This window comes from Prionailurus viverrinus, chromosome D4 (genome assembly GCF_022837055.1).
Source record: "Prionailurus viverrinus isolate Anna chromosome D4, UM_Priviv_1.0, whole genome shotgun sequence".
NCBI classification, from domain to species: domain Eukaryota; kingdom Metazoa; phylum Chordata; class Mammalia; order Carnivora; family Felidae; genus Prionailurus; species Prionailurus viverrinus.
In genome coordinates, this window is record NC_062573.1 from 18145322 (window position 1) to 18157399 (window position 12078).

Sequence of the window (12078 nt, forward strand, 5' to 3'; positions counted from 1 at the left end):
GGTCTCTGACAGCACAGTCCCCCTCCCTCTCCCTGCAGGTAGAGGGGTGAGCAGAATGGTCAGCCTCTAAGTATGACGTTCACAGGCAAAACACTGAAGAGCCCTTTCTATGAGGGCAGTGCTGATACAGAGAGAGGAGGAGTGTGGGTGAAGAGCAGGTCATGAACTTGGCCTGCATCCCCTTGTTCCTCCCCCAGAGCACAAGCCACACTTCGTGGAATCAACAGTTGATGCCTTCAGTTCCGCCTCAGTCCTATCCCACAACTTCCAGTTTCTGCATGGGCATCACACGTGGCCCCAGGCTGACTCCCTCTCCAGAGCCAAGGGACTAAGCCAGTCACAGAGCCACCATCTGCCTGGCTGCAACGGTGGGCCAGGAGCGAGCACGTGACCTCAGTGTGCTGGAGCTGAGGCACAGGCCTTTCACTGGGAAGGTTGACATGGGATTGGTATGGCCTAGAACTGCTGTGGCAACGTTTCTTACCAAGAAGCCAACTTGAAGCTGATCCATCAGGGAGCATGGAACTCGGGTAGATAGTGCCCTGATGGTAAGTGACATCAGAATGAAACAGAGCCTAGAGCTCCCTCTACTGTCAGACGGTGTTTCCAGGAGCCGATGCATTCAGCTTCCTCGTGACTCATCAGTGAGTGTATCGGCCACTTGCAACTGGGAACATTCCGCCTGTTTCCTTCTGAATAGTGGTGTTCCTCCAGGGCAGTTTGTGTGGAGGAGGGGCTGGGATTAGAGAGGGCTCTTATAATTGAAATTTTAAGACCAACACTTCATTTATTTACCAACAAAAAGGCTACTACACGGGAAGAATTTTTATCAAGATTTTAGAGTGTCAGGAAACAGGCTGAAGTGCAGAAACCTAAGAGTATCTACTGGCCATTGTGCTGTATTCTCTGGTTTAGATATTTGTCCCCGAGGTTGAAGTTGGAGCTCCTCAAGGGCAGGAAGTTCTGACTTCCTCATCTTCGTTTTCTGCAAGCCCAGTGCAGGGCACAGCACAGGGTGGGTGCTTAGTACATGCCTACCGAAATGACTTACTCTCAGTCTGGGAGGTAGAAGTTACAAGTATTTTCCCCATTTTACAGAGGAGGACACTGTGGCCTGGTGGGGCTAAAAATCGTGTCCCAGTTCAGCTGCCTGATAAATCAGTCTTGTGCTGAATCAAAGTCTTGTGATTCCCAAATGCCTCTTTGCCTTCGTCTCCTACCTTCCTGCAAATTACCGATTTCTTTAACCACGAGAAAAGATTGACATAAAAATCGTTTTCAAGTAACGATCAACACATATGATATAATTTCATACTCAACTTGAGGTATAAAAGTTAGGAATGCCTGAGGTTGCCAGAGACATAAATAAGCAAGTATTAGAGTGACATCATGTAGTGAAATGCTACTATTTAGATGTGGCAAGCAGCCTGTCCTCGTCACTGCCTGTCTGGGCAGCCTGATCTCTTTTCCCCTAGTGTTAATTACCAAGTCTGCTCTAAGACTTATCTGCAGAAGATGGGTTTAAGCGATTAATTTTATTACAATACAAACTATTAATGATGTTCTACTTGACGTTAGGTGGGTTTTTTGTTTGATCCTACATTTTCCTGAAATGTAGGGGTTCTTGACCATGGGGAAGTGGGAGTGTGGGCCATTGGTTATGCTGGAGCTAGCTCTTAAAATGGCTTGTGAGAGCCTGTTTCCAAGCCATTTGTTAAGTTGTGATAGTAGCTTGAATTGGGCAGGGTGGGAGTATTGGCCCCCACAGAAATCAGCAGATGTTACAAATCAGGGTCCCCTCCACCACCGAGAATTTGTTTACAGCAGGGAGCAGGAGAGTGCACGAGGCATGGGGGGCAGCAGAATTGTCTAGGGAGCTAGTTCCCCCAAAAAACCAAACAACAAAACTGGTGTGGACCATCCTCCTGGACTGAATTGGTAGATCTGGGGAAGCCCCTCAGAATCTGCAAGTGAGAGGTTCCCCTGGGGCCTGGTAAAGAAGCTGCTCAACAGTGTGTGGGGCCACACTAAGTACAATGTAAATGTTCAGAAGTAAATCAGGAACTATGGCATAGGTGGGACAAGCCAAAGGTGCTGGGTGTCTGAGATGCTGCTCCTTTGGGTCATAATGCTTCTTGTTACCTATCTAAACTCTAGTCTCCCTCAAAGGCACAGCCCAATGTCCGCTTCTCTGGAAGGCGTTCCCTGACATGCCCAAGCAGAGCACTTGCTCCCTGCGCCCCTTTGCGCTGCTGTGGCCCTTGCAGGTCTGCGTTGCCCTCCTTTGTCTGCACAACTTGGTGGAAAGGGCAGCCTGTGTCTCTTCCACCTTTGAGTCCTGGTGCAGGCTTGTGTCTCGCATGGAGCAGGGACCTGGGGAAAGGTGTGCTGTAGGTACTGCTCCAAGACTTCTTAATTTCTACCTGATAGGTCTTGACTTTTTTGTTCTTCCTTTCCAGAACTCTGCAAGATCTCTAAAGAAAATATAGTTAATGTAATTGGCCCTGTGATGATTAGATGCCAAGTAGACAAACACAGAGTCTAAGGAAACACACTTAGAATGGGTTTCAATGGGGCTGAATGAGGAGTTGATCTCCCACCCCACCCTCTGGTCCCCACCTGTGATTGCCATGCTCCGATTCCCCCAGTGGGATAGTGTTGGTGCATCCAGTGTTAAGTCGTACCTTCAGCCCCACCCAGCAGCAGTGAAGTGGAATAAAGTGATGAGAGGTGGGGCTAGCTGGCACTTACCTCCCTCCTCCTCCTTTTCCTCCTCCTCCTTCTCTGGTGGTTATGCAGCCCCTCGAGGAGCTAATCTTCCACCTCCACTTGGAGGCAAGTGATTTGTGGATATTGCCAAGCTGATTCTAAAGTTTATATGGAAAAACAAAAGTCTCAAAATAGCCACCACAACAACGAGGAAGAAGAAAGACAATTTGAAGACCGACACTATCTGATTCAAGGATTTACTTATAATCAAGACAGTGTGGTATTGGTGAAAGAACAAATAGATCAATGGAAGCAATACAGAGAGCTCCAGAATATACAAATATAGTCAATTGTTGACAAAAGAATAAAGGCAATTCAATAGAGAAAAGATAACCTTTTTAATAAATGGAGCTGGAACAATTGGAAATCTTTTTGCAAAAAAAAAAAAAAAAAAAGAGAGAGAATCTAGACACAGACTTTACCTTCCATAAAATTTAACTCAAAATGGATCATAGACCTAAACATAGGACTCAAACTTACAGAACTTCTAGAAGACAACATAGGAGAAAAGCTAGGTGACCTTCAGCTTGGTGATGGAATTTCAGATATAACACCAACACAGTCCACGAGAGAAACTATTGAGTTGGTAACTGTATTAAAATGAAAAACTTCTCTGTGAAAGAAATTGTTAAGAGAATTCAAAGACAGGACTCAGAATGGGAGAAAATATTTGCAAAACATATATCTGATAAAGGATTTGTATCTAAAGAACTCTTAAAACACAGCAATCAAAAAACAACCCAACTAAAAACAGGCAAAAGGTCTGAATGAACACTTCACCAAAGAAGATACACAGATGGAAATAAGCATATGAAAAGGTATTCAACACGATATACAAGGTACAAAATGGTGCATTCACTTTGAAAAGCCATTTGGCTGGGGTTTATGTTGTTGTTATTGTTGTTTATTAAGCTAAACATATTCTTATCATATGATCTAACAATCACACTCCTAGATATTTGCCCAATTGAATTAAAATTTTACATCTACATAAAAACTTACACACAAATATAGCAGCTCTGTTCATAATTGCCCCAAACTGGAAGGAACTGAGATGTCCTTAGATAGGTTAATAGATAAATTGCTGTCTATACACCAGGACATTATTCAGCAATAAAAACTATGGACTTTAGCTAAATAAAATGTGTCAATATTGGTTCATCAATTAGAAGAAATATGCCACTCTAAATGCAAAATGTAATAGGGAAAATGGATGGGTGGATGGGGGGGTGGTATGTGGAAACTTTCTGTGCTCTCTGCTCATTTTTCTACAAATCTAAACCCGTTTAAAAATAATTAAAAAATAATCTGTTAATTAAAAAAAAATAAAACAAACAAAAGACAATCTGTAGATCAGAAGAAAGTTTTTGCAAACCATATATCCAGGAAAGGACTAGTATCTAGAATATATAAAGAATTCTCAAAACTGAACAGTTAAAAGCAGTCCAATTAAAAAATAGACATAAGGCATAAACAGATATTTCAAATGATATCATAAAAATGATAAAATGCATAAAAATGATATGCAATTGGTAGATAACCACATGAAAAGATATTCAGCATCACTAGCCATTAGGGAAATATATGCAAATTAAAATCACAAGAAGAACTATCACACATCTGTCAGATTGGCTTTTAAGAAAAAATTGTGTCAATGCCAAAGCTGGTGAAGGTGAGAAACTTGATTGCTCATGCATTGCTGATGGAAATGTAAAATGGTACACTCCAGAAAATCGTTGTGCAGGTTCTTTTTTTTTTTAAATTTTTTTTCAACATTTTTAATTTATTTTTGGGACAGAGAGAGACAGAGCATGAACGGGGGAGGGGCAGAGAGAGAGGGAGACACAGAATCGGAAACAGGCTCCAGGCTCCGAGCCATCAGCCCAGAGCCCGACCCGGGGCTCGAACTCACGGACCGCGAGATCGTGACCTGGCTGAAGTCGGAGGCTTAACCAACTGCGCCACCCAGGTGCCCCTATGCAGGTTCTTATAAAACTAAACATCCAAGTGCCATACCACCTAGGAACTGTACTTTGACATTTATCTCAAAGATACACAAATTCACCTTCACACAAAAACCTGTACACAAATGTTCAAAACAACTCTATTCATAATAGAAACCGGAGACGACTCAGATGTCTTTCAATGGTTAAGAAGTAAACTGGCACATGCATACCGTGGAGTACTACTCAGCAATTAAAGAAAAAATGAACTATTCAAACATGAAACAACTTGGGATGAATCTGCAGGGAGTTTTGCTGAGTGAAAAAAGCGAATCCTAAATGGTTACATACTGTATGATTCCATATAATTGACATTCTCGAAATGATAAAATGATAGAAATGGAGAACATATTAGTGATTATGACAGGGGTTAAGGATAGGTTGGTTGAGGGAGTTGTGTGTGGCTATAGAAGGAAATTCAAGAGGTCGTTGTGGGGGTGAAACTCTTCTGTATGTTGACTATACAAATGCCAGTATTATGTTTGTGGCTATTATGCTACAGTTCTGCAAGGTGTTACTGTTGGGGGAAGTTGGCTAAAAGGTACATGGGATCCATCTCTATTATTGCTCACACTGCATGTGAATCTACACTGATCTCACAATAAAAAATTGAATTGAAAATGAAGAGATAGGGGCGCCTGGGTGGCTCAGTCAGTTAAGCATCCGACTTCAGCTCAGGTTATGATCTCGCGGTTTGAGTTCAAGCCCCGCGTTGGGCTCTGTGCTGACAGCTCAGAGCCTGGAGCCTGCTTCAGATCCTGCATCTCCTTCTCTCTCTGCTCCTCCTCCACTTGCACTCTGTCTCTCTCTCTCTCTCTCAAAAGTAAATAAACATTAAAAAAAAAATGAAGAGATAGACTGAGAAAAAAGTATATCCTCATGCCCAGGCTTTACTTTAGACCAATTAAATCAAAATCTCTGTGGGTGGGATCAGGTATTAGTGTTAATTTCTAAGTTTTCCAGGTGGTTCCAGTGTGCAACCAAGTTTGAGAACCAATACTTTAGCCAGCTGTGTGGAGCATGGAGTATCAGTGGAGAGGCAGTGGAGAGGTCATGGGTTACACAGACCAACAACTCAGACCAGTTGGGTGGTCTTGGGAAAGCCATTTAACCTCATTTAACCTCTGGCTCTTCATTTGTATAATAGTGGCTGCCTGTCCTTACTTCCCAGTGTTTTTCCAAAGATTGAGGAGAAAATGTAGGTAAGTATTTCATAAATTGTATCGTGCAAAATAAATGTTCTGGTCAATGTGCAATGTGTGTTGTACCTAGATGCAAATGTATGTGTGTTTAAATATGCACAGAATACTTGCTGCATGCAGCAGTTCTTATATTAATAGTCTCATTTAATCTCAGCAACAACCTGACAATGTAGGAATTGTGATTCTGATTTTGCAGAGTGAAGGGGCATGAGGCTCTTAGGGATAAATAACACTCTTGGTGTCAGGAGTATAAACAGATTCTGTCGCAGCAAAACTCCCCTGGTCATGGGTTTGCCAACAGAAGTGATTATCAAGGTAATTTAGGTGAAAAAGTCAGCTCCTACTTTCACTTCCAAGAGACACAAATGAATAAAATTCCTGTAAGGACAATTTTGGTTGAATTATCTGGTTAATAGTCTGAATTCTTTACTTCATTTTGCCAATATAGATGAAGCTAAGTGTGAGAGGGACACACAGGAGTTGAGAATAAGAAAGCACCTGGTTCCCAAATGATTTTTGCCTGACAGGTAGCCAGAAGACAGAGGCCACTGGGGAGAAGAACAGGCTAGGACCTGTGACATCCCATTAGTGAATGTTAAATCTCTCTTAATGCCTGTGTTTGATTACAAAGTAAGTTAAAAAATGCATGAAGCGCAGAAAAGCCAGCTGACTCTGGCATCAGACTTCCACAAAATGAAAAGAATACCAATGTAAAGGAGAAGGAAGCTACCATCTTTTTGTGTGTTGGTTATAAATATAATTAATTAAGCTACTGGAACATTTGTCAAACTAAGTCTAAGAGAGATCAGTTCCAGTATATTGGAGAACTGAGGCAGATTTATGTTAAAAAGTCCACATATGCAACTGGAAATGTCTTGATCACTGGTGTGCTTTTTGGATTAAGATAGTTACTTGATTGACCAGCTGCATGTGTATAAATAGAGACTAAGTAATTCAAGGTCTTCCACCTCTTAGATGGATTTGGAACAAGGGATCAGTCTCACTATTGGCCACCTGGCAGTTTTTCGAATGCTCTAACATGAATTTGAAGTTTTGTATGAATCAGCCACCATCTTTCTACCTCTAAGGATGTTTTTCCATCCATGTTAGTCTCTGGTTTTATGTGGTGGTTCCCAAGTAAGTTTTTAAAGTTCTGGCTAAATAGATTGAAAGCAATTTACCAGATGAATCTTCAGAGATTAGGGAAGGGGAAGGTAAAGACTAATCAGGAGAATATTTTTGCAGCCTGTTCCTTTTTTCCTTTTGAAACCAAGAAGGAACCTTCCTACTGACTGACCCAAGTTGGAGAAATGGCCAGATGCAGTCCTGACCAGAGGATGCATTAGCCGTGAAGAAGCTGGACATGGCATCGCACCATTCTTGGGTCTTATTTTCCCAAACCCATGAAATGGTTACAAAGTACATGGAAAACCATCTGATAATCTCAGGTGAGCTTCCTGACATTGGGCTGAGTCCTTGTAGATTGGGGTTTCCACAGGGGCATCCACCATCTCGAGGCCGTGTCTGCTCCTGTCTCCAACGGATATTCCCCTCTGCTCTCCTTGTTCCCCTCTGCCTGGCTAACAGGGAATACCTCGCTTTTCTTACCTTCTCAATTCTTTCTCCCTCTGCATCTGAAGTTTTATGTCATCCTGGTTCATAGGTTGCCAAATGTCATGCTGTTCCTTAGGAGACAATTAGTAGCTTTCAGTACTTAAAACTATTGAAAAATCAAATTAGATACAGGCTTTGTATTTCTCTAGCACTAAGTTAGAAATGCTGATGTTGGTACTAGTAGTCATGTTTAACAACTGTGCAGCTTTTTTCAGTTACAAAGCACCTTCCTTGTGACCTTCTATCCTTATAAGTAGCCTAGAAGAAAGAGGGGTGCGTGGGTGTTAACCATTATTCTCATTTTATAGATGAGAAAAGTGAGGCTCAGAGACATGTTGAAATCAGTTATTGTGCACATAGCCCTGCGTCTGGTGCATTGGTGAGGGGGGTGTATAAGAGATATGTGATTTCTCACAGGAACGTTAGTAAAAAATACCGTGGCAGAGTCAACCATTCACTGAGCATCTAACTTTCATTCAGCATGGTGAACTGGCCCAGGCTCTGTGCCAGCCCCTGGGCTGGGGGAGGGAGGAGATCAATGGGACATGAAGATGAATAAGCCCTGCTGTGAAGTCGCTTATGGTTTCATGGGGGTAGGGTTGCCAGATTTAGCAAGTTAATGGTAAGGATGCCCAGCTAAGTTGGAATTTCAACAAACAAGGATTTGTCAGTATAAATACGTCTTATGAAACTTCATCTGGCAGTATTTTGCATGGAGGAAGATAGACTAAAAGTCTGAAACTATCAAGATAATAGTGGGGGCTCCGGGAAGATTTTCTGGAAGAAGTAATGACTAACTTGGGTCTGGAAGGTGGAAGAGGCCACAGGAAATCTAGTCAAAGGAGGCACGATAGAGTCTGGTGAGTTTAGGGAATGGCGTTACTTATCATTTTGATCTTATTTTTCTCGTTTATAAGATGGGGACAATAATAGCATGTCCCCTGTAAGGTGGTTGTGGAAGTGAAATGGGTTTATATGTGTAAAACACTTATGACAGTGCCTGGCACAGAGTAAATGTTGTATGTGTATCTGCTCCAGTGAGAGTGATGGTGAAATCAACTAGGACAGTGGAAAGATGAGGAAGAGGAAGGGACTTTCCAGAGGTTCAAGTGACTATAATCAACTGACCGGAGGAGCAGAGCAAGCATTCCTAGTGGGGGTGAGTGGGATAAGCTGGAGCCTGGGAAGAGGTGAAGAGTAGGTTTGGGGGAAGGTGACCAATTCCACATGCACCTGTGTTTGTGGTGCCCTCTCCAGGTGGAGAGATGTGGCTGGAACCCAAATGCAGGCTCAAGGAACAGAGCAGGGTCAAGGGTAGCGCTTAGAAGATTACAGACTGGAGGTGAGGAAAGCCAAGGGCATGAATGAAATCACCCAAGGGCGGCCTCACTGATGTTCTACTTGCAGCACACAGATTTTTTAAAAATATTTTTTCCATTTTTTTTAATTTGATTTTTTATTTTTTAAAAATTTATATCCGAATTAGTTAGCATATAGTGAAACAGTGATTTCAGGAGTAGATTCCTTAGTGCCCCTTACCCATTTAGCCCATCCCCCTTCCCACAACCCCTCCCGTAACCCTCAGTTTGTTCTCCATATTTGTGAGGCTCTTCTGTTTTGTCCCCCTCCCCGTTTTTATATTATTTTTGTTTCCCTTCCCTTATGTTCATCTGTTTTGTCTCTTAAAGTCCTCATATGAGTGAAGTCATATAATTTTTGTTTTTCTCTAATTTAACTTAGCATAATACCCTCCAGTTCCATCCACGTAGTTGCACATGGCAAGATTTCATTCTTTTTGACTGCCATGTAATACTCCATTGTATATATATACCACATCTTCTTTATCCATTCATCCGTCGATGGACATTTGGGCTCTTTCCATACTTTGGCTGTTGTTGATAGTGCTGCTATAAACATGGGGGTGCATGTGTCTCTTAGAAATAGCACACCTGTACCCTTGGATAAATGCCTAGTAGTGCAATTGCTGGGTCGTAGGGTAGTTCTATTTTTAGTTTTTTGAGGAACCTCCATACTGTTTTCCAGAGTGGCTGCACCAGCTTGCATTGCCACCAACAATGCAAAAGAGATCCACTTTCTCCACATCCTCACCAGCACACAGATTTTTTAATGTCTATTTATTTTTGAGAGAGAGAGCGAGAGTGAGCAGGAAGGGGAAGAGAGAGAGTGAGATAGAGAATCCCAGTAGGCTGCGTACAGCCAGTGCAGAGCCTGACAAGGGGCTTGAATTCCCAAACTGTGAGATCATGACCTGAACTGAAATCCAGAGTCAGGTACTCAACTGACTGAGCCACCCAAGCACCCCCGGCACAGAGATATTTTAAATGTTTAATGTGATTTACATTCACTAAGGAAATTCCGTAAAAACTAAGGCAACTATGAAGAGCCCCCAAAATTGCAACGCCACATTTATGTGTGTATGGGGACATGTGCTGTCTGTGAAAGGAGGGATCTGCTGAGAACAGAGATCCCTGGACACAGTAGGAGGAAAACTCACTTTTTACTTTACAGCTTTTTGTGCCTTTTGATTTCCCCCAACCAAACATGCCATCTGCTCAACTTATTTTTAAGAAAAGGAGAAAAACTAGAAATTGTGGTAACCTATTGTAAGAGCCTGAAAAAGGTGCTCCCATTTACATTTCATTCTTTCTTTTGTCCTCTTAGAGTGGGTTTTTTGGACAGCCATGGCTTTGGGCATTTTCACCCTTAGAAACAAGGATTTATGCCTCAGGACATCTCTTGTTTTGGGGTGTGTCCACAGAGTCTTAGCTTAAGAAGAGAAATACTACTTCAGCCATTGCATACATTGTTCATGTCTCTCAATGCCTGCTGTCTACCTCAGTCTCTCTGCAGACTTGGATTATGGGGACAATAGTCAACACTATGTCAAAACTCCTTTGACATCTGGCTGAGACTGGCCCAAACAACTGCGAGCCCTGGGTCCCAGTCCCCAGGAAGTGTACAGAGTTAGTCTCTTTGGAAACCTTGGATTTTCACACATTGAGTAATTGACATAGGATAAATGAATGAGAAGCAAAGAGGTATCTTTTCTCTTTAGTTACTGCTGAGGTGTTCCCAATAAGAAACAGGCAAGAAAAGGTCATGGACAACTGGGGGATTGAACAGGAGTCTAGAAATGATCTGGTCAATTTTTTTAAGATGAGAAAATAGAGGCCCAGGTTGAGAAGCAGCTTGCCCAAGGATATGTAGCTGATGAATAGAGGAGCTGAGACCATTGTGAGATTCCCCAGCATTTGGTCCAGCACTCTCTCCACACCACTCGATCTTCTAGTTGAGCTACGTGCAGCTCGGCACACCTGAAGCCTTCACGATGTGTACTTTTTAATCCTTTAAGAATCGCTTAAAGGGGAATGGACATGTCTGTGGGTGCCACAGGAGCATACTTTTTGCAGAAACGATGTGATTGTGCTGTCTCTACAAAGAGCGGGAATGAGTCACCTCCAGGAACAGGCAAGCCAGAATCTCTCACCACACTGGAGGAAAAGGCCCCACACCTCAAAAATCATGTCTTCATAAAACAGCTGGGTGGTGCTTTGGGAAGAGCCCTGTCCCTGGTCTGAGCTCCCATGGCTCCCTCTTTGGGCCCCAGTTTTTCATCAGAGTTAGAGAGCCCAAATGGCCAATTGTATCTCACCAGAGGGTCCAAGGACATTAAGGAAGTTTCCCCTAGCCGAGCTCCAATTTAGTAAATGGTAAAGCTTCACAGCTAGACCAAGAACAAGTCAAGTGTTGTTGAAGAAGAGTAAAGCAGAAGGAAGGCTGTGGCAGAGAATGATAGTGGTTTAGCAAAACATTTCTCTACTTTGATAAGATTTGCAGCTGGGCACATGGCTGTGCAGTTGGAGACTGCATTTAGCAGCCTCTCTTGCAGCTAAGTGTGGCCATGTGACTAAATTCAGGCCAATGAGGTGTGAATGGAGGTGTTACATGCGACTTCTGGGTCATCTTCAGCTTAAAACAGATGTCCTCAGCAGCTTTCCCTCTCCTCATCCCTTGAGCTGGACATGAATGTGCCTGTGACCCAGCCTTGTCCATGCAGACAAGGATAATGCCCTTGACGGGTGATGGCAGAGCAGTAGGATGAAGAGAGCCCGGATTCCTGAATGGCCACATAGAGAAAAGCCCCTTGCCAACCTGGACCTCAGGGCCATTAGTGACAGAAATCTCCATCTTCTTTAAACTACTATATTTTGGGGGTCTTTTGGACACAGAAGTTTATCCTTTTCTCTGACTTTATTGGGGCGAGCACAATAGGAAATGGGTGATATTTTGAGCAAAACTGGAAGGACTCTAGGCCAGAGCAGGTAGAAGTCCCTCCCTTTTGGAAAACTACTAGACTGGGCATGGAATTTCTCTGTAGGGCTATTGTCCATCACTTTTCCTTTTCTGACAGTTTCCTGAGTAAGCAAATCAGCTGTTTCATATAACCCTTATAATAATCCTGTGAATAG